Source organism: Canis lupus, chromosome X (genome assembly GCF_048164855.1).
Source record: "Canis lupus baileyi chromosome X, mCanLup2.hap1, whole genome shotgun sequence".
Lineage (NCBI taxonomy): Eukaryota > Metazoa > Chordata > Mammalia > Carnivora > Canidae > Canis > Canis lupus.
This window is the reverse complement of record NC_132876.1, coordinates 8,684,473-8,710,690: the sequence shown is the minus strand read 5'-3', so window position 1 is coordinate 8,710,690 and position 26,218 is coordinate 8,684,473.

Here is a 26,218-nt window from a genome sequence, read left to right as displayed (position 1 = left end):
TGTCAGCCTGGGGCTGTAATCTCATCTGCTTCCAGAATTCAGCTCCAGGCAGGTGTAGGACTGGGGTTCCTGTTTTCCTACTGGCCATCAGCCAGGGCTAACTCTCAGCTCCTAGAGGCTACTCTCAGACCATAGCCATGTGGACCTGACACAAAATGGTAGCTAACTTCTTCAAAGCCAACAGGAGAACTTGTCTCCAGTCTGCTACGTAGGGGTCTTACATGATGGAAGATACTCATGGGAGTAACCACCCTATAACCATTTGCCATAATAACAGGTCTCACTTATATTCAAGGAGTGGGGATTCTGTAGGGCGTGTATACCAGGGAAGTAGGCATCTTGGGGGCCATCTAAGAATTCTATCTAGGGCCAAGTGAAAGAGGAAGTCCTTGAAAAGGAGAAACAAGGTGTGCACAAGGATTGCTTTCTGATAAAAGTGCAGCTGCTTCTTCTTTTGAATTGGAGGGGAGAGAACATATGTGGTTATGCATGCAGTGAGGATATTAGGTCAGGAAATGATGTCAGAAAGATGTGGGCATTCTCATCCGAAGTTTGTATTTTCTCTGTAAAGTAATTGCAAATTAGTCACCTCTTGGGGAGCAGGCCTTGTCTGTCTGGGCCCAGCAGGTGGGAGCTTCGGGCTTAGCCAGAGGACAGATCTCTTCTCGCAGGATACTTACTTGGTTGTGCAGATCTGTCCACTTATATTAGATACCAAAAATTTGATTTTGGTCTCCCAGTGTGCCAGTTCTCTACTTATTAAAGCATTCCCCCAAATGAGGCCCAGATGCCAAATTCTGCTTGTGTTTTGAGTCTGCTTCTGCCTAAGGTTTCCCACCTATTCTGGCTTTCTGTTATCCAACCCTGGCCCACCGATGTGCCCTTGACATGTTGCCTATTATTTCTCTTCTGGCTGCTGGATTCAAAGTACCTGAACCATCTGGCTTAATTCAACTAGCATCTACCACCTGATGCCATTCACGTCACTGTTTCCTTTGCCAGATTATTTCTTGTATTTCCTCCTCAGCCCTCTGGCTTGCGACGTCATTTCAGCCTGTGATTTCTGCCTTAATTTTTGACTCTTTATTTGATTCCTATTGATTCTATGAGGAAAGTTCCAGGTAACATGTCTCTAAGCTTGGCCTGGTCTCTGAGAATTCCCAAATATATCTGTCTTGGTATTGCAACCATGGCTTAGTCATTAGATTTTTTTTTAATCTTGATACAAGGCCTATAGTTCAGTCTCATTCATTTTTTTTTCAATATTAATCCCAGGTGTTTATTCAAGTCTTTAAACAGTATCTATTGATTCACTTATAAGTTCATTAATGCAGCAAATATTTGTTGAGTACCTCCTATGTTCTAGGTTTTTGAGATATAGCAGTGAGAAGAATCTTTGTCCTCATGCAGCTTACATCCTATGAGGAGGAAATATAATACGTGAATCCATAAATAATATATTAGATAGTGATAAATGCTTTGGGAAAAAATAGTAAAATGGGAAAGTGGATAGGAAGTGTCTGAGCAGTGTTGCTATTTTCTATGGGCCAGTCGAGGCAGGGAAAGCCTCACTAGTAAGATGCCAACAGAGCAGAGACCTGAAGTAAGTGAGGGATTGGATCCTATGGATATGTGGAAGGACCGTGTATCTGTTCCAAGTGGAAGGAAGAGCAAGTGCAGAAACCAGGAGCATGGCTACATTTGGCATGTTTGAGGGGTGGCAACAGGCAGTTACTGATAAGTAAAGAGTGCTAAGAATTGAGGTTCTAGAAGCAAGGAATTTTGGGGCAGATCACACAGGGTCATGTAGCTCAAAGTAGGGGCCTTGAGTTTTACTCTGTGGGAGAATAGACTAGAGAAGGGTAAGGGTTGAAGCATGAAGCCATTTAGGAGGCAACTGCAATAATCTGAGTGAGAGTGGTGTTGACTCCAAACACATTTGTTGGGGAGAAAGTGGTGGTTCTGATTTATTATTGCCCACTTCAAATTGTCTGAAGCTGGCCTCTCAGGGACCCTACCTGTGTTATGCATTACATACATATATTAAATATGTGTATATGCCATCTTTGTGTGTATCATAAGAGATACACAGAATAAGAGAAAAAAATAAATCAGAATTTGAAGATTTCTACTTATCGACTCCCATGTTGGCCATCAGCAGCCGACAAAAATATGTGTCTCCACCCTGAAGCCAGGCAGTAGATGAAAGCTTTGAGGCAGTCACCGCATGACAGTTGAGTGTGACATGCGAAAGAATGGAGCAAGGTCCCTCCACAGAATAATTTGGCATAAAGACTATGGATGAGCAGATGTGACTTCAGCCATGCTGGGCTTTGGGGGAAGTTTACAAACCAAAATATGGGTTTTCTATTGGTCAATTTAGCAGATGAATCAAGTTACTGTTCCTCTAAAGAAATATGTTGACTTAAGTAAAGTCTTATTTTGAGCAAAGAACCTGGACTTTATGGATAAACTCCATAGGCAGTTTATCTAGGTTATTTTGATTCAGTGCTTTTATCTGTTGCCAACAAAGCTATGGGGAATCTTTTTTCCCCTCAAAAGTGTGAAACCCATTACTAAAATCCCTCTTTGATGTTTAAATTACCGTATGTCAAAGGTGGAGATCAAACTGTAGCTCTTTGATTTTTTTCGGGGGAGAGTGAGAAATGGAGAAACTTTGAGACTCATTATTGATCATAAAGTCCATTTAAATCCCCTCCACCAAGCTCTGACTTGCTCTTAAGAAAGGCTTGGGAAGAATTTATGAATCCTCAGCAGCTCTTCAGCCCATTTCTTCTTTTCTCCTTTGAGCCAATCTACATTACTGGAAATCAAGACAATAAAATAAAATGAATATCTTTGCAAAAAGTGACTCTGTATAAAAGTAATAGAGAAACACACATTTTAGGAAATAAAAATATATATAATTCTCCAAAACAAAAGATATGGGATTTCAGGATTATCATGTTTTTTATTATTGTCTTTTTAAAAGCATTTATTTATTTATTTATTTATTTATTTATTTATTTATTTATTTAAGAGAGAATGAGAGAGAGAGCAAGAGAGAGCACAAGTAGGGGAGGGGCAGAGGGAGAGGGAGAAGCAGACTCCCCATCCAGTGGGTCTGATGCAGATTTTGATCCCAGGATCCTGAGATCATGACCTGAGGTGAAGGCAACTATTTAACCGACTGAGCCACCCAGGCACCCCTATTCATTATCTTTTAACAGAGATGAAAAAGAGTATAATTGGTATAGTGGAGTATAGTGGTTGTAAATGAAGGCTTAATCCTGAAACACAGTAGATGTCAAACATTTGTTGAATGCAATAATATCTCAATGGGCTGATTTATCACTTGGGCCATATTTATGTCAAAGGTAGATTGTATTCAAGTCTGCCTCCCATGTCCTATGTAGACTGTGCTTTTATTACTGTGGTAGCAAAGTTCACCACAAGCAGAGGATTAGAAACATCTGCTTTAATTTAACAAGAAGTATTCAGGTCCTACTGTATATGTAGCATTGTGCTGGGCATAGTGGGAATAATAGGATGTACAAAGGAAATGACCATACTTAGAGATGTGACATAATTAATATGAAATCATGCCAAGTAAGTTCTAAATTGTGTATAATCATGTACAAGGAAGGGAAAATATTAAGTGCTATGAGGATTCAGGAAAATCAAAGAAATCAGCTTTCACTGGAGAGATTGGGAGTTTTCATCCCCATTTGGCAATTCAGTACTGAGGAGTGGAGTGCATGGTTCTGGGGATTCAGCTCTAACTCTCCATCCCAGCTCTCCAGGACAGTGATGTCTAATAGAAATATAATGTTATGGAAAAGAATGAAATAGACTCCTATCTTACATGACTCACAAATACATGACTTTCAAATATAGAAATGGGTAAAGGACTTACATTACACATCAGCCCTGAAGTGACATTCCTAAAATAAAGCATAGGGAAAAAGCTTCTTGACATTGGTCATGACGATGATTTTTTGGGGTTTGACACCAAAAACACAAACAACAAAAGCAAAAATCCGCAAGTGCGATCACATCAAACTACAAAGCTTCTGCACAGCGAAAGAAAAAACAAGTCAACAAATAAAGACAACCTATGGCATGGGAGAAAATATTTGTGAACCATAGATTTGACAAGGGGTTAATAGCCAAAGTACGTAAGGAACACGCATAACTCAATTGATAAACACAATCTGATTAAAAATGAGCAAAAGGTGGGGACACCTGGCTGGCTGAGTTGGAAGAGCATGCAACTCTTGATCTAGGGTTTGTGAGTCAAGCCCCGCCTTGGGTGTAGAGATTAAGAGATTACTTAAATAAGTAAGTAACCTTTTAAAAAATGAACAAAAGGCATTGAATAGACATTTCTCCAAAGAAGACATACGGGTGGCCAACAAGTACACGAAAGGGTGCCTAACGTCACTGATCATCAGGCAAATGCAAGTCAAAACCACAACAAGACACCACCTTTTAGAATGGCCATCATCAAAAAGACAACAGATGACAAGTATTGGCGAGGATATGGGGAAAAGAGAACTCTTGTGCACTGCTGGTGAATGTACAATATGGAGCTTCCTCAAAAAACTAAATATAGAACTACCATATAAAAAAAAAAAAAAAGAACTACCATATGATCGAGCAATCCCACTTCTAGGTGTATATCCAAAAGAAATGAAACCAGGATCTCAAAAGAGATATTTGCACTCCCACGTTTATTGCAGCCTTAGTCACAAGAGTCAAGACATAGAAACAACCTAAGTGCCTAACGGCAGATGAGTGTTAAAGAAGATGTGAGGAGACATATATTTACATATATATATTTATATATATACATAAATTGATACATATACACACAGTGGAATATTATTTAGCCATAAAAAAGAAAGGAAATCCTGCCATTGCCACATGAACCTTGGGGGCATTAAGCTAAGTGAAAGAAGCCAGACAGAGGAAGACAAGTGCTGTGTGATCTCACTTCTATGTGGAATCTAAAAACATTGAACTCCTAGAGGTGGTTGCCAGGGGCCAAGGGGTCGGAGGGGACACGGAGATGTTGGTCAGAGGGTACAGCTTTCAGTTATAAGATGACGTTTTCGAGATCTACTGTACACCATGGTGATGGTAGTTAACAACACTGTTTTGTATAGTTGGGAGCTGCTATGACAGGAGAGCTTTCATACTCTCACCATAACAACAGTAAAACTGTAATTATGTGAGGTGAAGGGTGTGTTAACTAACCTGATTGTGGAAAACATTTCACAATATATACATGTAGCAAATCATTGCCATTGTACACCTTAAATTTACAGAGTGTTATATGTCAATTGTACCTAGATAGGGCCAGGGGAGAAAAAGGAATATAATGTGAGCCACGTATGTGATTTTAAATGTTCTAGTAGCCACATTAAAGCAAATAAAAAGTAACAGGTAATACTGATTTTGTTTTTTTAAAAATTTTTTTAAAGATTTTATTTGTTCATGAGAGACTCAGAGAGAGACAGAGACATAGGCAGAGGGAGATTTTAAATGTTCTAGTAGCCACATTAAAGCAGATAAAAAGTAACAGATGATACTGATTTTTATTTAAAAAAAATTTTAAAGATTTTATTTGTTCATGAGAGACTCAGAGAGAGACAGAGCAACAGGCAGAGGGAGAAGCAGGCTCCCTGCAGGCAGCCCGATGTGGGACTTGATCCGGGGACCCCGGGATCATGCCCTGAGCCAAAGGCAGACGCTCAACCACTGAGCTCCCCAGGTGTCCCCAGACCTAGAATATTAATGCAAAGCTTCATGATGAAGTTTGTCAGTGCCGTAAAGAAGTTCTTGAAAGGTAAATGTCAAAGGCAGCAAATATGAACCATTTTCAAAGCCTTAAAAATCTGTTAAGAGTCTACAAAAGTCAGTGAAGGATGCTTATCACATAGTTTGTAGACTACTGTGCCTGCGGATTTCAGGTTTGTACAAAACATGGAAAGAAAGAAGACATCGTTGCTCTATTTAATAAACAATCAGAAAAGGCAGAAAATACTGGAAGTAATCTACGTTCCAACCATAGAAGTTGCAGAAGAAATGAAGATAGTGATGATGATCTCGAATTTGATACTGATTAAGATGATACAAAGACAGTCACATGCATTTATATGTTAAAAGTCAGCTTGAAAACACCAAATTCCAATGGAATATTCCTCAGCCCTTAGAAACGACAAATACCCACCATTTGCTTCAACGTGGATGGAACTGGAGGGTATTATGCTGAGTGAAGTAAGTCAATCGGAGAAGGACAAACATTATATGGTCTCATTCATTTGGGGAATATAAATAATAGTGAAGGAGAATAAAGGGGAAAGGAGAAAAAATGTGTGGGAAATATCAGAAAGGGAGACAGAACATAAAGACTCCTGACTCTGAGAAACGAACTAGGGGTGGTGGAAGGGGAGGAGGGCGGGGGGTGGGGGTGAGTGGGTGACGGGCACTGAGGGGGATACTTGACGGGATGAGCACTGGGTGTTATTCTGTATGTTGGTAAATTGAACACCAATAAAAATTATTTTATTAAAAAAAAGAAAACACGAAATTCTAAACCGCTTTTGACTTTTGAGGGTTTTACAAAAAAAAAAATAAATAAAAAATAAAAAAAAAGATACTGTGAAATCCTAATGGGAAAAATAGCAAAAACCTAAAAACCTATAGAAAACAGGCAAAGTACATACCTGGATAATGTAAATTAGGTATGATACTGGAATAATTACAAGTTTCATCCAGAGTTTTCTTATAATAAATTTTTTTTCTTATAATAAGTTTTTAAGTAGCGTATTATAAAATACCTGCCAAAATGAGTGTTAGGGTGTCATATGGCAGTTCACGGGAATTACTTCGAAGAGTATACAACCTGCCATCAAGCTAAACAAGATTGAGAATTGATGGTTGTGTGAGAACTACCTCGTGGAGAAATCAGATGATATTATAGTGTTAGCCCCCAAAATTGGTCCTCAGCAAGTGCCTTTTGATCGATTGAGCTCAAACCAGTGGCCCACATTACAAAGCCCCCTTACTCATTATGTTTGCTTGTTATAAAAAGGCTGTTACTAAAAAAAAAAAAAAAAAAAAAAAGAAAAGGTTGTTACTTATTTTTTGTGCTACTGTTTAACAGGTGCATAGCAATTTTTCTTGGAGAGACTTTTTACATACTTGATCACATTTTTACCTTTCTTCTCTTGTGAAATAGACATACGGAAAAAAGGTATAAAATACATATATAGAGTTTAATAAATAATTCTAAAGAAAAGCCAGACACCTATCATCCGGGTGAAGAACCTACTTTATTTTTTTAAGAGTGTTTTATTTATTTGACAGAGAGAGCGAGAGCGAGAGTGAGCACAAACAGGGGGAGCGGCAGAGGGAGAGCAAGAAGCAGACTCCCTGCTGTGCAGGGAGCCCGATGTGGGGCTCGATCTCAGGACCCTGGGATCATGACCTGAACTGAAGGCAGATACTCAACCGACTGAGCCGCCCAGGCGCCCCTGAAGAAATTACTTCCAAACAAACAAATATTAACCAGATATGTTAGATTCTTTTTTTTTTCTTTCCTTTAAGTCTGTGAAGTCCAGTCTGGATTTTATACCTGAAATCTATTTGGATATAAATAGATTGATTTATCAGGTTTCTATTTGGACTAGCCGCGTTGCAAGTGCACAATAGCCCCTTGGGGTAGTGGCTGCTGTATTGGACATCATAGCTCTAGAGTTCCATAGCCCAGTGGCAAATAAAGGTACTTCAAGAAATAACACTTGTGTGGGGGCACCTGGGTGGCTCAGCGGTTGAGCATCTACCTTGGCTCAGGTGATCCCGGGGTCCTGGGATAGAGTCCCCCACCGGGCTCCTTGCATGGGGCCTGCTTCTCCCTCTGCCTGTGTCTCTGCCTCTCTCTCTCTGTGTTTCTCATGAATAAATAAAAGCTTTTAAAAAAAAGAAGTAACACTTGTATGATTGTCACCATGCTATGAGTTGTTAGCATCATAACAACTGTTGTGTTAGAATCACAAACAATGGGGAGGGAGAGGTCACGCCCTTTTAGTTTATGGTGAAATTCTTCAAGACAGTAATGTCTGTTTATTGGCCCTTTTTTTATTTTATTTTATTTTATTTTATTTTATTTTATTTTATTTTACTTATTTTATTATTTTATTTACTTTATTTTATTATTCTATCTTATTTTATTTTATATTTTATTTTATTTTTATTCGCCCTGTTTGTGACCTCCCATTTATGTCTTTCTTCCTATAAATTGTCTTCTCTTCCCCCATAACTCCACTGAAACATCTCCCAAGGATGACCTCCTACATCTCCAGCTGCTCTCCAGCAGGCCTTCCCAAATTGGAATTCACATCCCAATCGCTTGGGGAGCTTGTTAAAATGCAGGGTTTTTTTTTTTTTTTTTTAAGATTTTATTTATCTGCTCCCGCTTCTCCTTGTGTTTTGCCTTCCAAACCCAATAGAACCCCGATGGCAATCTGGGAAATAGGGCTTCCAAGCCTCCAGCCCCTGAGAAGGAAGTGTGGGGGCTGATTATTAACCACAATATCTGGCACACACGCCCTCGAGCGTCAGTCCTCAACTCTACTCTCTCTTCCCATTTCCCTTGCACACCCCTTCCAGGCTCCTAGGCATCGCGGTGGAAACACTTGGAATCCTTTGTGACTTCTATCTTGTTGACGACTCGCAGAGAGTCACAGAATCTTGTCAAGTCTTCAACCATCCCTCCCACATTTTCCCTCCTTTCCATTCAGTTGTCATTTCCACGGGCTCTTATTCCTTTACATTTGGAGAATCAGAGAAGCCTTTGGAACGGCTCGCCTTTGTCAGCTTGCCTTTGATCTGTCACCATCCACCTCCTTTCTCCACCTCTTCCCCATGTACTGCTACCAGCAGTAAAAAGAGCTAGCAATATCAGAATCAATTTTTTGAAAGCATGTGGACTTCCATTTTTTAAAAAATTTATTTTTTAAGCAATTTCTACACTCAACATGGAGGCTCAAACTCATGACCCCAAGATCAAGAGTCTCGTGCTCTCCCAAGTGAGCCAGCCAGGTGCCCCAATATCTGAATTGATTCTATCCATGAGATGAGCAAATTTACATATTGATGCTAGAAAAAATATTGTTTAGAGCTAGTACTCAAGGGACCCCTGGGTGGGTCGGCGGTTGAGTATCTGCCTTTGGCTTGGGTCGTGATCCTGGGGTCCCGGGATCAAGTCCCACATCGGGCTCCCTGCATGGGGCCTGCTTCTCCCTCTGCCTGTGTCTCTGCCTCTCTCTGTCTCTCATGAATAAATAAATAAAATCTTTGAAAAAAATATTTCTAAAAAAAATAGAGTGAGTGCTCAGAATGAGAGCCCCTACAGGCTCTCCACTGGGCTTTTACCTGGGATGCGGGAAGATGCCTTGGGACCAGTATGAGTCTGGGAAGAAAGAACTCAGAAAACTGAGTTCTTGTTCTGTCTTTACTCTCACTGTGTGGCTCGGACAAGTCACTTCCCCTCTCTGAGCCTCCTTTATTCTTGTAGTAAAGTGAAATGGGTAGGCTGAGCTATCATTTTCTGGCCTTAGTATTTTTTCCCCCATGCTGTTGACAGATACCTTAAAAAACACATATCATGCTTGATTTGGGGACTGGATGCATTAAAATGGCCAAATCAGAAATAAACATTTCCTCACCTGACTGCAAATCATAATAGGTAGTGGTGTTTTACTTGTCTTATAATAATGAACTCAACAACTGTATTCGTACATGCGCACACTGAGATGATGTGTTACGAGAAGGGGTGACCTATCGAACTTTACCAAATTGCTACCAGAGAGCCGACAACAACTTCTTTCTGTGCAAAAACCAAAGCCTCTCCAATAGTATGAGCTTCTCGAGGTTTTCCCTAATTTTGCACCTTGCTAGAGACATGTCTTTTTTTTTTTTGAGACATGTCTTAACAATGTTTTTTTGAGTGTCTGCATTACTGATTGATAGATATTTGAAAATCTTGCACTCTGTACTTATCGACTTATTTTTTGAAGACTTTTTAAAGAGAAGTTTGGGGTTTACAACAAAGATTCCTTTTATACCCACTGTCCCCCACAAGACGTAGCCTCCTCCATGACCAACATGCCCCACCAGAGCGGTACATTTGTCACAACTGATGAACCTACACTGACACATCATAATCACCTCAAATCCATAGTTTACCTTAGGGTTCACCCTAGGTGCTGTGCATTCTGTGGATTTGGACCAAAGTATAATGACATGTATCCATACAGAGAATGACCATATCATACAGGATATTTTCACTGCCCTAAAAATCTTTTGTCTCCTCCCATCTGCTCTCCTGGCCACCACTGATTTTTTATTGTCTCCATAGTTTTGCCTTTTCCAGAAACTTGTACAGTGGGAATCACACAGTACATAGCTTTTTTAGGTTGTTTTTTTAAACTTATAATATGCGTTTAAGTTTTCTCCATGTCTTTTCACGGCTTGAAAGCTCATTTATTTTTAGCACTGAATAATATTCTATTGCCTGGAGGTACCACAATTTTTCCATTCACTTACTGAAGGACATCTTGGTTGCTTCCAAGTTTTGGTAATTATGAATAAAGCTACTATAAATATCCATGTGCAAGTTTTTCTGTGGACATAATTTTCATCTCCTTTGGGTAAATACCAAGGAGTGTGATGGCTGGATTGTGTGGTAAGAGTATGTTTAGTTTTGTAAGCAATCACCAAACTGTCTTCCAAAGCGGCTATAACGTTTTATATTCCCACCAGCAATGGCTGAGAGTTCCCATTGCTCTACATCCTTGCCAGTGTTTGGTGGTTGTGAGAATTTTAGATTTTGGTCATTCTAATAGATGTGTGTGGTGGTAGCTCATTGCTCTTTCAATTTGCATTTTCCCAATGAGATATATGAATTATCTTTTCATATGTTTTTCTGTCATCTGAGGATCTTCTTTGGTGGGTGTCCCAGTCTTCAGCCCATATTTAAATGAGATTGTTTTCTTGTGATTGAGGTTTTTTATTTAAAGATTTTTTTATTCATTTGAGAGAGAAAGAGAGAGAGAGAGAGAGCACAAACAGGAAACAGGGAGGAGGGGTAGAGAGAGAGGGAGAAGCAGGGTCCCCACTGAGCAGGGAGCCTGATGTGGGGCTCAATCCCAAGACCCCGGGATTATGACCTGAGCCGAAGGCAGATGCTTAACCAACTGAGCCACCCAGGCGACCCTCATGATTGAGTTTTAAGAGTTGTTGGTATATTTTAGATATATTCAAATATACCATATGTGTCTTGTGCAAATATTTTCTTGCAGGCTGTGGCTTGTCTTCTCATTCTCTGAACAGTATTTTTCACAGAGGAGAAGTTTTTTATTTTAATGAAGTCTAGCTTATCATTTATTTCTTTCATGGGTTGTGTCTTTGGTGTTGTATCTAAAAAGCCATCACCATACCCAAAATGATCAAAGTTTTCTCCTATGTTATCTTCTAAGAATTTTATTGTTTTCCATTTAGGACTGTGATTCCTTTTGAGTTATTTTCTGGGAAGACTGTAAAGTTTGAGTCTAAATTCTTTCTTTCTTTTGCATGTGGATGCCCAGTTGTTCCAGCACCATTTGTTGAAAAGATGATCTTGGCTCCATTGTATTGCCTTTGTTCTGTTGTTAAAGATCAGTTGATTATATATATTTGGGTCTATTTCTGGGCTCTGTATTCTGTTCCACTGATCTATTTGTCTGTTCTTTCTCCAACACCACACTTTCTTGATGTCTATAACTTTATAATAAGTCATGAAGTCAGGTAGCATCAGTCCTCCAACTCTGTTCTTCTTCAATATTGTGTTAGCTGTTCTGGTGTATATTTTTATAATGTATATCAGTTGCTAAAAACTGACATAAGAGAATGCTTCAGGCTGCTCTTTGAAAGCATTTCTTTGCAAATGACACTTTCTGGATGGGATAGTTTTTGGTCCTAATAAATGAATAGACAAATGATATATTCATTACTTTATTGCCTCTTTTAAGGCTGGCTTTTAAAGCCTCGAAGTCCTGTTTTATCTGAGAATGTTGATTAATCACAAGTCACAGACCATCAGAAGGCAAATTGGCAGAATTATTACCATTTTTGGATTCCTCAGTTGTGTGCTGTATATCAGCATCAGGGTTCCCTATGTTTCTATCTTTAACCTGGTATATTAAAGATGAAAATTAAATGTATATGATAAGGATAAAAACAGTTGAAGTCTGAAGTCTGAACCCTGAAGTCAGTTGGTGTTGATAGATAGAGATGCATCACGAGTTAGCTCATCTATTAGCCAACCACTATACTCACATTTGACACTTATTTTTATTTTTTTGAAGATTTTATTTATTTATTCATGAGAGACACACACACAAACACACAGAGGCAGACACAGGCAGAGAGAGAAGCAGGCTCCCTGCAGGGAGCCTGATGTGGGATTCGATCCCAGGATCCTGGGATCATGCACTGAGCCAAAGGCAGACACTCAACCACTGAGCCACTCAGGTGCTCCTGATATTTATTTTAAATGGTACCCAAAGATTAAAATAAGTATTTTGTAATGGATTGATTTTATTTTATTTATTGCAAGGGAGGGAGGGATGGAGGGAAGAGGGAGAGAGAATCTTAAGCAGGCTCCATGATGTGAGGCTCCATCTCAGGATCCTGAAATCATGACCTAAGCCTAAATGAAGATTTGGACACTTAAGCAACTGGGCCACCCAGGCACTTCTATAATGGACTGATTTTTTAAAAATATGAATCCCAGTATAATTAACAAACAGTGGTATATTAGTTTCAGGTGTACAACATAGTGATTCAACAATTCTATACATTACTCAGTGCTCATTACAATAAGTGTACTATCTCTCTCTTTTTAAAAGATTTTATGTATTTATTCATGAGAGACACAGAGAAAGAGGCAAAGACATAGGCAGAGGGAGGAGAAGCAGGCTCCATGCAGGGAGCCCGATGTGGGACTCGATCCCAGGACCCCTAAGCTGAAGGCAGCCGCTCAACTGCTGAGCCACCCAGGCGTCCCTCCTTTTTTTTTTTTTTTTTTTTTTTTTTTTTTTTTTAATAAAAGTAATCTCTATGCCCAACACGGGGCTTGAACTCAAGGACCCTGAGACTAAGAGTCAAATGCTCAACCAGACTGGGCCAGCCAAGTGCCCCACAATTAGTGTGCTCTTAATCCCCTTTGCTTATTTCCCTCCTCCTTCACTCTCTCCCCTCTAAAAACCACTAGTTCTCCATATTTAAGAGTCTGGTTTTTTTTTTTGTCTCTTTTTTTCTTTGTTCATTTGTTTGGTTTCTTAATTGTGTAGTGGACTGATTTTTTAAAAGTAGAAATTGCAACAGACACAATGGCCACCATTACCACCTGAACCCTTAGGACCTCTGAGTATTTACAAGAAACACTGGGGTTAGTGATCTCTCAGGACTCTTCCAGCTATAATGTTTTAAATATCTATGGATTAAATTGCTAAAGGGCTCCATGAGCTGGAGAGATGCAAATTACTCTACCTTGTAGAAACTCTGGCAGTTATAGTTGTTATGAGACTATAGAATAAATATTTTAGAATCCTTAATTTCAGTTATCCTGAGAAATAGTATGCATTTTCCATAATGCGGTGGTTTGTTTGCTCTTTTACTTTCATTTTAGTTAGGCTATTACATTGTGTTGGGAAATTCTAGGAGGGAGAGAGGAGTCCTTTCAAAAGAAAGCCAAGAGGACATGCTGAATAAAGGAGAAAAGATCATTTGACATTTCTAAAGGTAAATTAAGTGTTATAAAATGTCAACAGGAAGTATTACTTTATCTCATGGTTATTTGATTTCTGTCTTCGATTCAAGGTAGCCTTTTTTCTCATCTTGGTATTGTGAAAAGACAGCATTATATTGAACATTTCACAAGAAATGTCAATTCTGTAGTTTTTCTCATTCATATGTTTTAACATAGAGAGCTTGTGGAAAGTGTAAGAAAATGCTGCCTATTTAACTAGACTGAAAAACAGACTGGTTCAGAGAGAAACAGATAGGAAATAAATAAGCAAAGATAAAAGCCTTTTGCCTTCTGTACTTCCTCACCAACCTTCCGTCTTTGTAGTGAGTTTTCTTAGATTCTGTATTTGTGTGTTTGGTATCCCTTAATTGCAGGGCCAAACTAATTGCCAAAATCATTTACTTCCTGTCTCGTGGTCCAGCTTTTACTGAATAAATGGACAAGGAAAAAGTAGTGTGTGCATGTTTGTGTGTGTGTGTGTGTGTGTGTGTGTGTAAACACACATATACATACAATGGAATGCACATGCACACTGGAATATTATTCAGCCAAAAAAAAAAAAAAAACAAAGGAAATCCTGCCAATGTGACAAAATGAATGAACCTAGAGGGCATTGCGCTAAGTGAAGTAAGTTGAACAGAGAAAGACAAATACTCTATGATCTCACTTATACATGGCATCTAAAGGCATCGAGCTCATTGAAGCAGAGAGTAAACTAATGGTTGCCAGAGGTTAAGATTGGGGAAAGGGATTTACCATATTGTGGACATGAAATTTGCTAAGAAGGTGGATCTTAAGTATCCTTGACACACACACAAAGGAAAATGATAACGATGTGAGATGGCAGGTATGTCCAGTAGCTTATTTTTGGTGCTGATTCCCCAATGTATGCATACATCAAAACATAAACTTGTATGTGTAAATATATGCAATATTCACTTGTCCATGATACTTCCATGAAGTTGGGGGGTGGGGAGGCAACCCAACCAAAACATAATTACAAGATTTTTCTTTGGACTGTCACTTAAGTACGCCAATGGAAGCCAAATAGCCAACAATACACTATTTGGGTGGTGCTGTCGACTCCAATGCATAGCAGGAACTGGACACAGGACGCGCGGCACCACGCGAGCTGGGTGCTGGGGAAGTGGGCCCAGGCTGCGAGACATGGACACTAGGGAATCTGATTGGTGGGTGCTGGGCTCTGGGAAGGGTGCCCACACTGTGGAGCTGGGCGGTGGGGGAAGCAGCAGGTGTGGAAGCTACCAGTGATGCAGGAAGCTAGCAAGAGGACAAGCAGAAACCAGGAAGCAAAAGGCTTCGCTGCCAGTGTCTGTCCAGCACCTTCTATTGACCAGACGTGACATCACGCCTGCTGAGAGGAAACCCATTTCAAGCGCCCACACGATTTCACAGAGCAGGCAATAGTGGCCAACTTTGTGAGAGTATATACTACAATATCATATGACATATATATATATATAGTAGGTCAGATGGCAATAAGTGGCATGGAGAAAATTAAAACAAGGTAAGAGGACAATGGGTGACTGAGTGGGATCTACTTTAGATTGGCCAAAGGGCTGATATTTGAGCCGAAGTGAGAATGACACAAAGAAGCAAGCCACGTGACCCTAGAGAGGACAAGTATCTGTCAGTAGAAGACCCAGCAAGTGCAAAAGCCCCGAGACAAGAAGGCGTCCAGACTTATTGAAGAACACGATAGACACCTTTAGGATTGGCAGCATGTCTGTTGTATGCCTGGAGCTGGGGACAACTGAAGCCACCGGAGCAGATCTAGGAGGTCTCAGTGACTTCTGCTAGCCCCATGGTATGAAATTGTTCCTTGTCTTAGTGCAGGGAGTAAGATAGTCTTCCTGAAGCTCTCATCTCCAGAGATCTCATAGGTTTTAAGTCTGTCGCTGCTCCTTGAGAGGTTGGACATGGAGTTATAGGACCCGGTGACGCCACTCCCAGGTATGTGCCCAAAGCTAACTAAGATGTGTGTTGACACAACAACTTGGGCATGAATGTTGGTAGCCGCCTTATCCACTGAAGCCCAAAGGTGGGAGTAGCCCACATGTGTACCAGCTGACGAATGAGTCAGCAAGCTGTGGTGGACCACTACCACGGAAGAGCACTGGGCCCTAAAAATGCGTGAAATACCACTACGACACGAAGGACATTACACCATGGATGGACCTGGGAACCACTCCGCTCGGTGAAAGAAGCCAGACACCAAAGACTGCTCATAGATACGAGGTTTTCTTTGGCGGGAGGTGGCGGGGGTGGGGTGGGGTGGCGGTAGTGGGGAGGGATGATGAAAATGATTGTACTGGAAATTGAATGTGGTGATGCTTGCCCAAGTCTGCAAATGTACTAAAAAGCCTCCAATTGTTCACTTTAAATAGGAGATTTGTATGGCATGTGAGTTGTATCTCAATAAGGCTGTTACGGTAAAGATCTACTGCCGACTCCTTGCATGAAAGGTCCAAGAATCCTTTGGAGTCCTTAATGCAGACCAAAATAGGGGCAGCCCCGATGGCTCAGCGGTTTAGCGCCGCCTGCAGCCCAGGGTGTGATCCCGGGGTCCCAGGATCGAGTCCCATGTCGGGATCCCTGTGTGGAGCCTGCTTCTCCCTCTGCCTGTGTCTCTGCCTCTCTCTCTCTGTGTCTCTCATGAATAAATAAATAAAATCTTAAAAAAAACCAGGATAACAAAATGACACGTCTGTCAACACGCACCTTTTCAGTGAACTGACGACCGGGATCTCCAAGTAGACTCAACCCATGGCATTATCGACATGTACATCTGAAAAGGTCTGAAAAGTCCCCTACAAAGCCCAGGTCAGTTGTCATATGGACTTTTGCCTCATTCCACCACTGGCTTATAGGAGAAACACTGAATTTGGGATCAAGATCTAGATTTGAGGGATGCCTGTGTGGCTCAGTGGTTGAGCATCTGCCTTTGGCTCAGGGCATGATCCTGGGGTCGGGGATTCGAGTCCCACATCAGGCTCCCTGCATGGAGCCTGCCTCTCCCTCTGCCTGTGTCTCTGCCTCTCTCTCTCTCTCTGTGTGTCTCTCATGAATAAATAAATAAAATCTTTAAAAAAAGGATCTAGATTTGAAACAGGGCTGTCACTAACTAGCTCTGCAACCTCGAGCTATTTACTTAACCCTCTCTGAGCCTTAGTTTTCTTTTCCTGAAATAGGTAAAAAGTAGAACAGAGGCCTACAACATTGTGAGAAGCGAATTAATTAATGTATATAAAAGTGGTTTGGAAGCGATGCAATTATAGAGATACGAGCTCTTGTTCGATGGACATTCACGCATGTATGCGTGTGCGTGCACACACACTCCAAATGACCTCCCAAACTGTGTCATTCTTTCATTTGGTAGAATGTTATCTAAATTGCATTTCTCCAGAAGCCTGTTCTGTACACAAACCCCTACTTGGCGACAGCAACACCAACCAATCAGGAAGTCAGGTTGGTTTATTGGATCAGTATGATTGCTAAATCTCCCCCCCCCCGCCCCATTTTGCAGAAGAGGAAGTCGAATTGAGGTAAGATTAAATGACTCTACTTGTGTGGCAGTCATGGAGGTGTACCACTTGAATTTTTTAAGAGAGAACTTTCTAGAAAGAGTACAGTGCGCTCTGGATGTGGTGCCTTTGGTCTCATCGTAGCATTCAAGCCTGAGGCGGGCTCTCCTTGGGCAGCTCCAGTCAGTGGCTGAGCGCAGTGGCATCCTAGGGTCTGGCTATTTCTACCTCCTACTCCAGAGTTCCCTCTTGGGCTGGAGGAGACATTCTAAAACCTACACCACAGTCTGGTTACAGCTCTTTGTAGCCAATCCTCCTTTCTTCCTCCCTCCTTTCACACCTGCCCTCCTGTGTGGCTCTCTGAAAGTCTTCCACGCCAACTCCTGCCCTCTCTCCCCCCTTATCCAGCACAATGGCCACCCCCAATAAATCTTCTGTGCTTCTAGCTCTGTCTTGGTATGTCCATTCTGGAGAACCTCAACTGACATTCTTTGGTGGAGCCAAGACTTAAACAGTCTTCCGACTCCAAGCTCATTCCAGAGAGTTCTCTGTGGCCACTGTGTGTAGCTCCCTGGGACTAACTCGAAGAGACCAGCTAGGGTCATGAACTGTTGCCCGGGTTTGCCATAACCCAGGCCCTGTAGAGTCCTGTGTGGATAAAACCAAGTTATAGAAAGAACAGGTGCCTGCGGTTGAATCCCATAGACTCAAGAGCATTCATCCATTTGGCAAGAGGAGAGAAATGAGCCAATCGATATGCTGGCAAGGACTATTCTGAGGCTTATTCATGGCTTTCCACGAAACATTTCCTGGGGGCTTTCAGTAGACACGTGCTGTCTACTGTCTGTGCCCCCCAACCCATGCCCCCGCAGATACTACCCACTACCAACCCTTCCCTCCTCAACGCCCCCACTGAGATTGGCTACACAGGATGGAGGTTTGGAATCAGATCTGAGATGGCAGCAGGGAAGAGGTAGCTTTTGTGCAGAGCAGCTTGGAAGATTCCAGATCCGCCAGGATGAGAGGATCAGAACTGAGGCGGGGAAATATGCAGGCCAGAGAGGACTACAGACTTGCCCTGGCTGCTTTGTTTTGTTTTTTTTTTTGGCTTTGCATTTTGTCCCCAGAGCCCCTAGCCGGCAAGATCTTTTGTGCCAGCTTGGCCGCCTGTAACCTCAATTAAAATGCAAACCGATAGGCTTTATTGAGCACTTACTGTATGCCAAGCTCCGTGCTAGGAAGCTTGGGGATTCCCAGACTTCCGATCAAATGGGGAGACACATGGGAGGCCAACCTCTAAATGCAAGGAAGGATGTGATCACAGCCCTAATAATAGCGCTCAGAGGGACAGCACGTGGAGAGATTGGTTCTGGAAGGGACTCTCTTGGGAAGGCTTCCTGAAGTCAGGGCCTAAAGGGCTGGGTGCACAGAGAGGGGTAGAAGTCGAGCAAAGCAGGCAGTGTAGGGACGCCTGGGTGGTTCAGTGGTTGAGCGTGTGCCTTTAGCTCAGGGTGTGATCCTGGGGTCCCGGGATCGAGTCCCACATGGGGCTCCCTGCATGGAGCCTGCTTCTCCCTCTGCCTGTGTCTCTGCCTCTCTCTCTCTCTCTCTCTCTCTCTCTCTCTCATGAATAAATAAGTAAAATCTTAAAAAAAAGAAGGCACTGGAGGTGGGATCAGTGAGAAACCCTCCCGATCGCTGACCGCAGGCGTATGGCTTCACTTTTCTGTGTGCGTTGAGCTTCGCCTCGCGCTCGTCGGTGCCTGGACTGTACCGGGCAGTGGTACTGTTCTCTTCAGGCTGCCATGCCACCGACTGGGTGGCCCCAACCACAGGGATTGATTTTCTCACAGCTCTGGAGGCTAGAAGTCCAGACCGAGGTGCTGCTGGCAGGTCGTGTCTGGTGAGAGGGCTCTTGCTGGCTTTCAGGTGGCCACCTTCTTGCTGTGTCCTCATGTGGCCTCCCTGTGCATGTGCAGAGAGAGGTCTCTTGTGTCTCTTCTTCTGCTTAGCAGGTCACCAGTTCTATAGGATTAGGACCCCGCCCTTATGACTTATGACTTATGACTTCGTGGAGCCCTATATCCCAATACAGCCCCATTGGGGTTTGACACTTCTGCGTATGATTGTGGGAGGGGGAGACACGGTTGGGTCCGTAACTGCAGCTGACCTGCCTTCTTGTCCCACTTGCCAAACAGCCCACGCGTACATGGAGAAAGAACTTTATTTTTTTACTTTATTTTATTAAAACAAATTTTTAAAATTAATTTTATTTATTTATTCATGAGAGACCCAGAGAGAGAGAGAGAGAGAGAGAGAGAGAGAGGCAGAGACACAGGCAGAGGGAGAAGCAGGCTCCATGCAGGGAGCCCGATGTGGGACTTGATCCCGGGACTCCAGGGTCACACCCTGGGCCGAAGGCAGTTGCTCAACCACTGAGCCACCCAGCGATCCTTTTAAACAATTTTAAAAGACATTTTAAAAATCTATTTATTTATGAGAGACACACAGAGAGAGGTAGGGACACAGGCAGGGGGAGAAGCAGGCTCCCTGCAGGGAGCCCAATGCAGGACTTGATCCTGGGACCCCGGGATCACTACCTGGGCCAAAGGCAGAGGCTCAACCACTGAACCACTGAGATGCCTCCACCCTTCCCCCCACTCATGTGTGCGTGCTCTCTCAAATAAATAAAACCCTTTCACAATAAAAAAAAAGGCATCTGAACTTTCATGATCAGAAACTATATAACAACTATTATTTCTTCAATGTGCCATGTGAAGATTCTAGTTTTGTTCAGTGTTTCCAACGTTGTATCTTTTTAAAAAAATGATTATATTTATTTTAAAGATTTTATTTATTTATGAGAGAGAGAGTGAGAGCGGCACAGACATAGGCAGAGGGAGAAGCAGGCTCCATACAGGGAGCCAGGATCACGCCCTGGGCTGAAGGCGGCGCTTAACCTCTGAGCCACCTGGGCTGCCGGATGTAGTTATTTTAGAGAGAGAGGGAGAGAGAGAGAGAACGAGCAGGGAGGTGACAAAGGGCAGAGGGAGAAGCAGATCCCCCACTGAGCAGAGAGCCCAACATGGGGCTCGATCCCAAGATCCAGAGATCATGACCTGAGCCAAAGTCAGGTGCTCAACCGCCTGAGCCACCCGGGTGCCCCCACGTTGTGTCTTTTGATTTCTCTCCTGGCAAGAGGGGTCAGAGACTCCTGGTTGTCCTTAGTGTCTGGAGCACGAGCATCACTGTCCATGCTGATGTTGGACCTGCACTTGGGAAATTTTTCACTCAGCGCCAGGTAACCGTGACCTGGTCAGCTGAATGGCCTCCCTTTCCCCAGTTGCAGCCTTGCCTTCCATGCTCTTCTCTCTCTCCTCTCCCCACAACCCCTGACTTCTCCACGTCCTGGAGCCCGTAGTCCTCTTTCCTCCCCAATCTCCAGAACCCTCTGGGAGTGGCCAGCCAACTGGATTGCAGGCACTGAGCTTGGCCACTTAGCCTCCGTCCCCCTCCCTGCAACCTGATAGGGCACACGAGCTGTGAGTGCCACACTGGTTCCCGAAGCCCACATCTGAATGGCTAGTTGCTTAAAGGCCTGCTGAATGAGTGCCACGGAGCAGGGTTAAGGTCATAAAGGCTGGAGCTAGAAATACCAGTTGTGAATAAACTTAGCATGCAAAGCTCCATGGAAGGGAAACGTACTTCCAACATCTCAGCATAATTCTAGAACCCTGCCTTTCCTTTCCCCGATACTGGCCTACGTATATTTTTCTTTAATATAAAAGTATTCATTGGCCATTATTTATAGATGGAAAGATCATATATATTGGAAGCATAGCGTTATTTTCACTTGGAGAATAGGATAAAAATACCTAGTTGTGATAAAACGTTCAGTCGGAATGATATCATAATTATACGCTGTATCCCCAGCCCCTGTAACGGTGACTTGGCACAGACGGGGTGCTTGCCTATTTGTAGAATAAATGAGTGAACAGAAAATTGAGATAATATTTAACAGATTAATTCAACAGAAATGCACTGTGTACCAACTAAATGTTAAGCAACTTGCTGAGGCCGGGGGCGGAGGAGGGGTGATCTAGCTGTGGTCACACCTGCTCGTAGGCCCCTCGTCTATGCCAGGTGCTCATGCTCTTTGAAGCCACGGTTTTGGGAGAGATCCACAGGGGGGACCAGCTAGATGAGCCTAAGCCAGGGACGAGCTTTGTCTGCAAAGGGCCAGAGAGTAGATATTTTAGGCTTTGTCTCCACCGTGACTACTCAGCTCTTGCCCTGTAGTGCGAAGAAAGCCATCCACGATTATGTAAGTGAATGGGGTGGGCTATATTGCAATAGAGTTCTAGGAACAAAATCGGTCAAGCCAGACTTGACTGGGCTGTAATTTGCCTACCCTGGAATCAGTGTGGGAGCCATCGGGGTGAAATATCACGTTTGCACACCTCAAATTATAGAATTTGGGAGCTGAATGGACTGTACAGATGCGGCCTTCTGTTTTATTCCAATAGCAAAATCCCAACCCTGGTAAATCCGACACTCCGCTCACCTGCCTTCCTACTGTTCAGCTCTTGGGGAACATGGATTGAGAAAAGCTCACAATCGTGCAGACTGGTTTCTGTTTAGTCAATACATGACCCCTAATGCCAGGTGAGTCCCTAGGGCTACCCAGAAACCTTACTTCATTTACCTCATACACCCATTACCCTCTAGAAGACTTGTTTTTTTAGGCTTTCACTTAAATTCGAGTTGGTTAACATATAGTGTGATACTGGTTCCAGGAGTGGGATTTAGTGATTCATCACATATAACACCCAGTGCTCATCTCAGTGAGTGCCCTCCTTCATCCCCACCCACCTCTCCTCCGGCAACCCTCAGTTCTGGAGTTATACAGTTCTCTATAGCTAAGAGTATCTTGGGGCACTTGGGTGGCCCAGTGGGTTAGGCATCTGCCTTTGGCTTGGGTCATGATCCCAGAGTCCTGGGATCGAGCTCTGCATCGAGCTCCCTACTCTGCGGGGAGCCTGCTTCTCCCTCTCCCACTCCCCCTGCTTGTGCTCTCTATTAAAAAAAAAAAAAGAAATAAAATCTTTAAAAAAATGAAGAATCTCTTACGGTTTGCTTCCCCCTCTCTTTTCTTTTAATGCCCTGTCTCACCAACCCTCCAGCACCTCCGTGACAGCCATGGATGTGTGTGCCCAGATCCCCACAGGAAAGGGGTGCAACCTCCCAACGGTTCCCTTCTTAAGGAAACATCTCAGCCTTCCAAGCAAGGCCATGTTCTTCCCAGGTGACCCTGGCCAATGGCTGAAAATGACAGAGGTACAAGGGCCTGGCCATTTTGGCCAAGGTGCAAGTCTCTAGCTCTTCCTCTTGGCCCCAGAGCTCTGCTAGGGGTTGGCCAGGACTTTTGCAGAACTCGTCACCATCTGAGGTTTTCTCCTCCTGTTTCTGTTTCCTCTACCCTTCCTTTTCACGGGTGTCCAAACCTACAGCCTAGTTTATTTTAAACAGAAATATCATATGCAGCATGAAAAAGCATTTAGAGCTAGCTTGAATCCTTTCTGGTCTTAGCATTTAAAATGTTTGTTATCATAAAAGATTTTTTTAAAAGATGTATTTTTTTGGTATTTTTTTATTGGAGTTTGATTTGCACATATAGTATGACACCCCGTGCTCATCCCGTCAAGTACCCCCCTTAGAGCCCATCACCCAGTCACCCCCACCCCCTGCCCACCTCCCCTTCCACTACCCCTTGTTCGTCTCCCAGAGTTCAATCTAGTTAAAGGAAAGCACTGAATCATCATCCTGCTAATGGTTGCTGTTGCTTTAGCTCTGTTCTCTGGAAACCCTTCACTGCACCAAAAGCACTGAGCCTTTCTCCCGGGAGACTAAAGTAGCAGTTCCAACACCACAGAGAATCACTGACCGGAAGATAACCAAGTATGCCAGGGGACTGACAGCTATTTTTCCACACCGTTCAGAATAGTAAAGGACTGTCTCCCCAGTGGCTGCGACTTGAAAATGCATTTATTGCATTTTATACTTGTGACTTGACTCTATGATACAAGAATCTTTTTTTTTTTTTTTTGAAAGAGAAGAAGCATAAGGCTTAAATAGTTATTTTGGCTTTGTGTTGATTGAATCAGTACTGCATCAGTTGGCTGGTTCTCATGTAATGTTCACACCTCCCATGTATGTGCACAGTGCTTTACAGTTGGGAGATTTTACCCTCCCATATTTCATGTGAAACTTTTTATAATCTTGGGAGGGGACAAGGACAAGCATTCTTACCCATGTCTTACATATAAAGAAAATGAGGTTCATAGAGGTTATGTCCTTTTTTTTTTTCTCAATGTCACATAGCAGGAAAATAGCACCAAAAGTGGTGACTAGACCCTAAGGTGTTCAAGTTTGACCGAGACCCTTCAACGGTACTGCATGGCTGGAGAGATATTACTCTGATGACATACAGGAAGACTTCTGTTATTTCAGCCCAAGATTTTATCAAGCATGGCTTAGTGCGTGATAGCAAGGAGATGCACAAGGAACATTTGTTTCTTTATTCTATTTTCATAAGCTGCAAAAGAAAATAAAATATGCATTAATAAAAATTCCTCTGAAGTAAAATACTTGCATGCCCTGCTTAAGTACTAAAAGCTCCAATTGTTCATATTCACTAAGACTGTATTTTTTAAAGAAGATTTTAATTTATTTATTCATGAGAGACAGAGAGAGAGAGAAGAGAGAGAGGCAGAGACACAGGCAGAGGGAGAAGCAGGTTCCGTGCAGGGAACCAATGTGGGACTCGATCCCGGATCTCCAAGATCACGCCCTGAGCTGAAGGCAGGCGCTAAACCGCTGAGCCACCCCGGGATTCCTGACTCTATTTTTTATACAAAAAAGTTTGATTGTGACTCCTAATGAACGCTTAGTGGATATAATGATTCAGGAATGGAAGAAGCAGAGAATTCTCTGCCATTGGCATTTGGCTATGAACCAGCATGCTGGACTACTGGATTAGACTCCGCAATAAGCCATTGGCCATAATATGACTGTTGGAAATATGTCCAATGATTTTTTTTTGGCCCAAGGAAACTAATGACATTGAGCAGTTATGCAAGGGTTTTCTTGTTCCTTTTATAGCTCTCCAACTAAGCAGAATAAATTCACTAGGATTAAAAAGTCGAATTTACAATAGTTTAATAAAGCCAGTGGAACTTTTAAGTGGGTAATTACACTTATCATATTAAAAGGAAATAAGAAAAGATATAATGAAGCTTATGTAAATATGATTTATTCAGGAGAAGGAATTAGGAAAGAAAACAGAGATATTTTAATTTGTACTTATGCAAGCAGTATGTGGGTACCATCTTATAGTGAAAGATGACCTCAAACATGCAGAATATAAGATAAAAATTAAAAGTATGTCTTTATTTCCCTTTTCTTTCCCAGAGATAACAACTGGGGACATGTACAAATAAATATTTTTACGTCAGTTGGACTTTTTTCTATGTATGATTCCACCCCTCTGTTATTTTCACTAAATGATTTATATTACAGGTCTTTCTATATCAGCACATATGTCACTGTGTTGAAATGGATCATATTAGGGGCGCCTGGGTGGCTCAGTCAGCTAAGCATTTGACTCTTTTTTTTTTTACTTGTTTTTATTGAAGTTCAATTTACCAACATATAACACCCAGTGCTCATCCCATCAAGTGCCCTTCTTAGAGCCCATCACCCAGTCACCCCATCCCCCCCCGCCCACCTCCCCTTCCTCAATCTGTTGTTTCTTTCCCAGCGTTAGGAGTCTCTCATGGTTTGTCTCCATTTTTTCCCACTCATTTCCCCTCCTTTCCCCTATAATCCCTTTCACTACTTCTATTCCCCGTATGAGTGAAACCATACGATGATTGTCCTTCTCCAATTGACTTACTTCACTCAGCATAATCCCCTTCAGTTCCATCCATGTCGAAGCATATGGTGGGTATTCATCTCCTCTAAGCATTTGACTCTTGATTTCAGCTCAGGTATGATCTCAGAGTTGTGAGATTGAGCCCTGTGTGGCCTCTGTGCTGGATGTAGAGCCTGCTTGAGATTCTCTCTCTCCCTCCCCCTTTCCCTCTGCCCCTCTACCCTCTTCTCACATGCCTCTCTCTAAAAAATAAAAATAAAAAATAAATGTATCACATTAATCTATAGTATATATGGTACTATAATTTATTTAGCTATTCCCCAGTTAATGACCATGTAAATAGTCACCCAGCAAAGATGGTGAGCAGCATTGTATATGCTTCTTGGTTCACATAAGGATAAATACCGAGAAATCAAATCCTGGGTTTGAAGCATCTGTGCATTTAAATTGTATGTAGACCCCACCAATTGCTCTCTAAAAGGACTAATCACTTGTGTTATCCCCAGTAACATATGAGATTAAATGTTTACTGACAAGAGTGTATATTGTTATAATTCAAAAATTTTGTTTATTATTTTATTTGTAACCTCTCTATTTTTGTCCTTCTTTGGCTCTCTAAAGGTTTGCTAACTTTATCTTTTCAAAGAACCAACTCTTGGTTTTGTCAGTCTTTTCTATTGTATTTCTATTCTCCATGTCATTTATTTCTGCTCTAATCTTCATTATTTCCCTTCTTCTGGTAACTTTAAGCTTAGTTTGTTCTTATCTTAAAGGTTTCTTGTGGTGTAAATTTAGGTTGCTTATTTGAGATCTTCCTTGTTTCTTCATGTACATCCTTATCACTAAAAACTTCCTTTTAAGGGCTGTTTTCTTTTTTGCTAT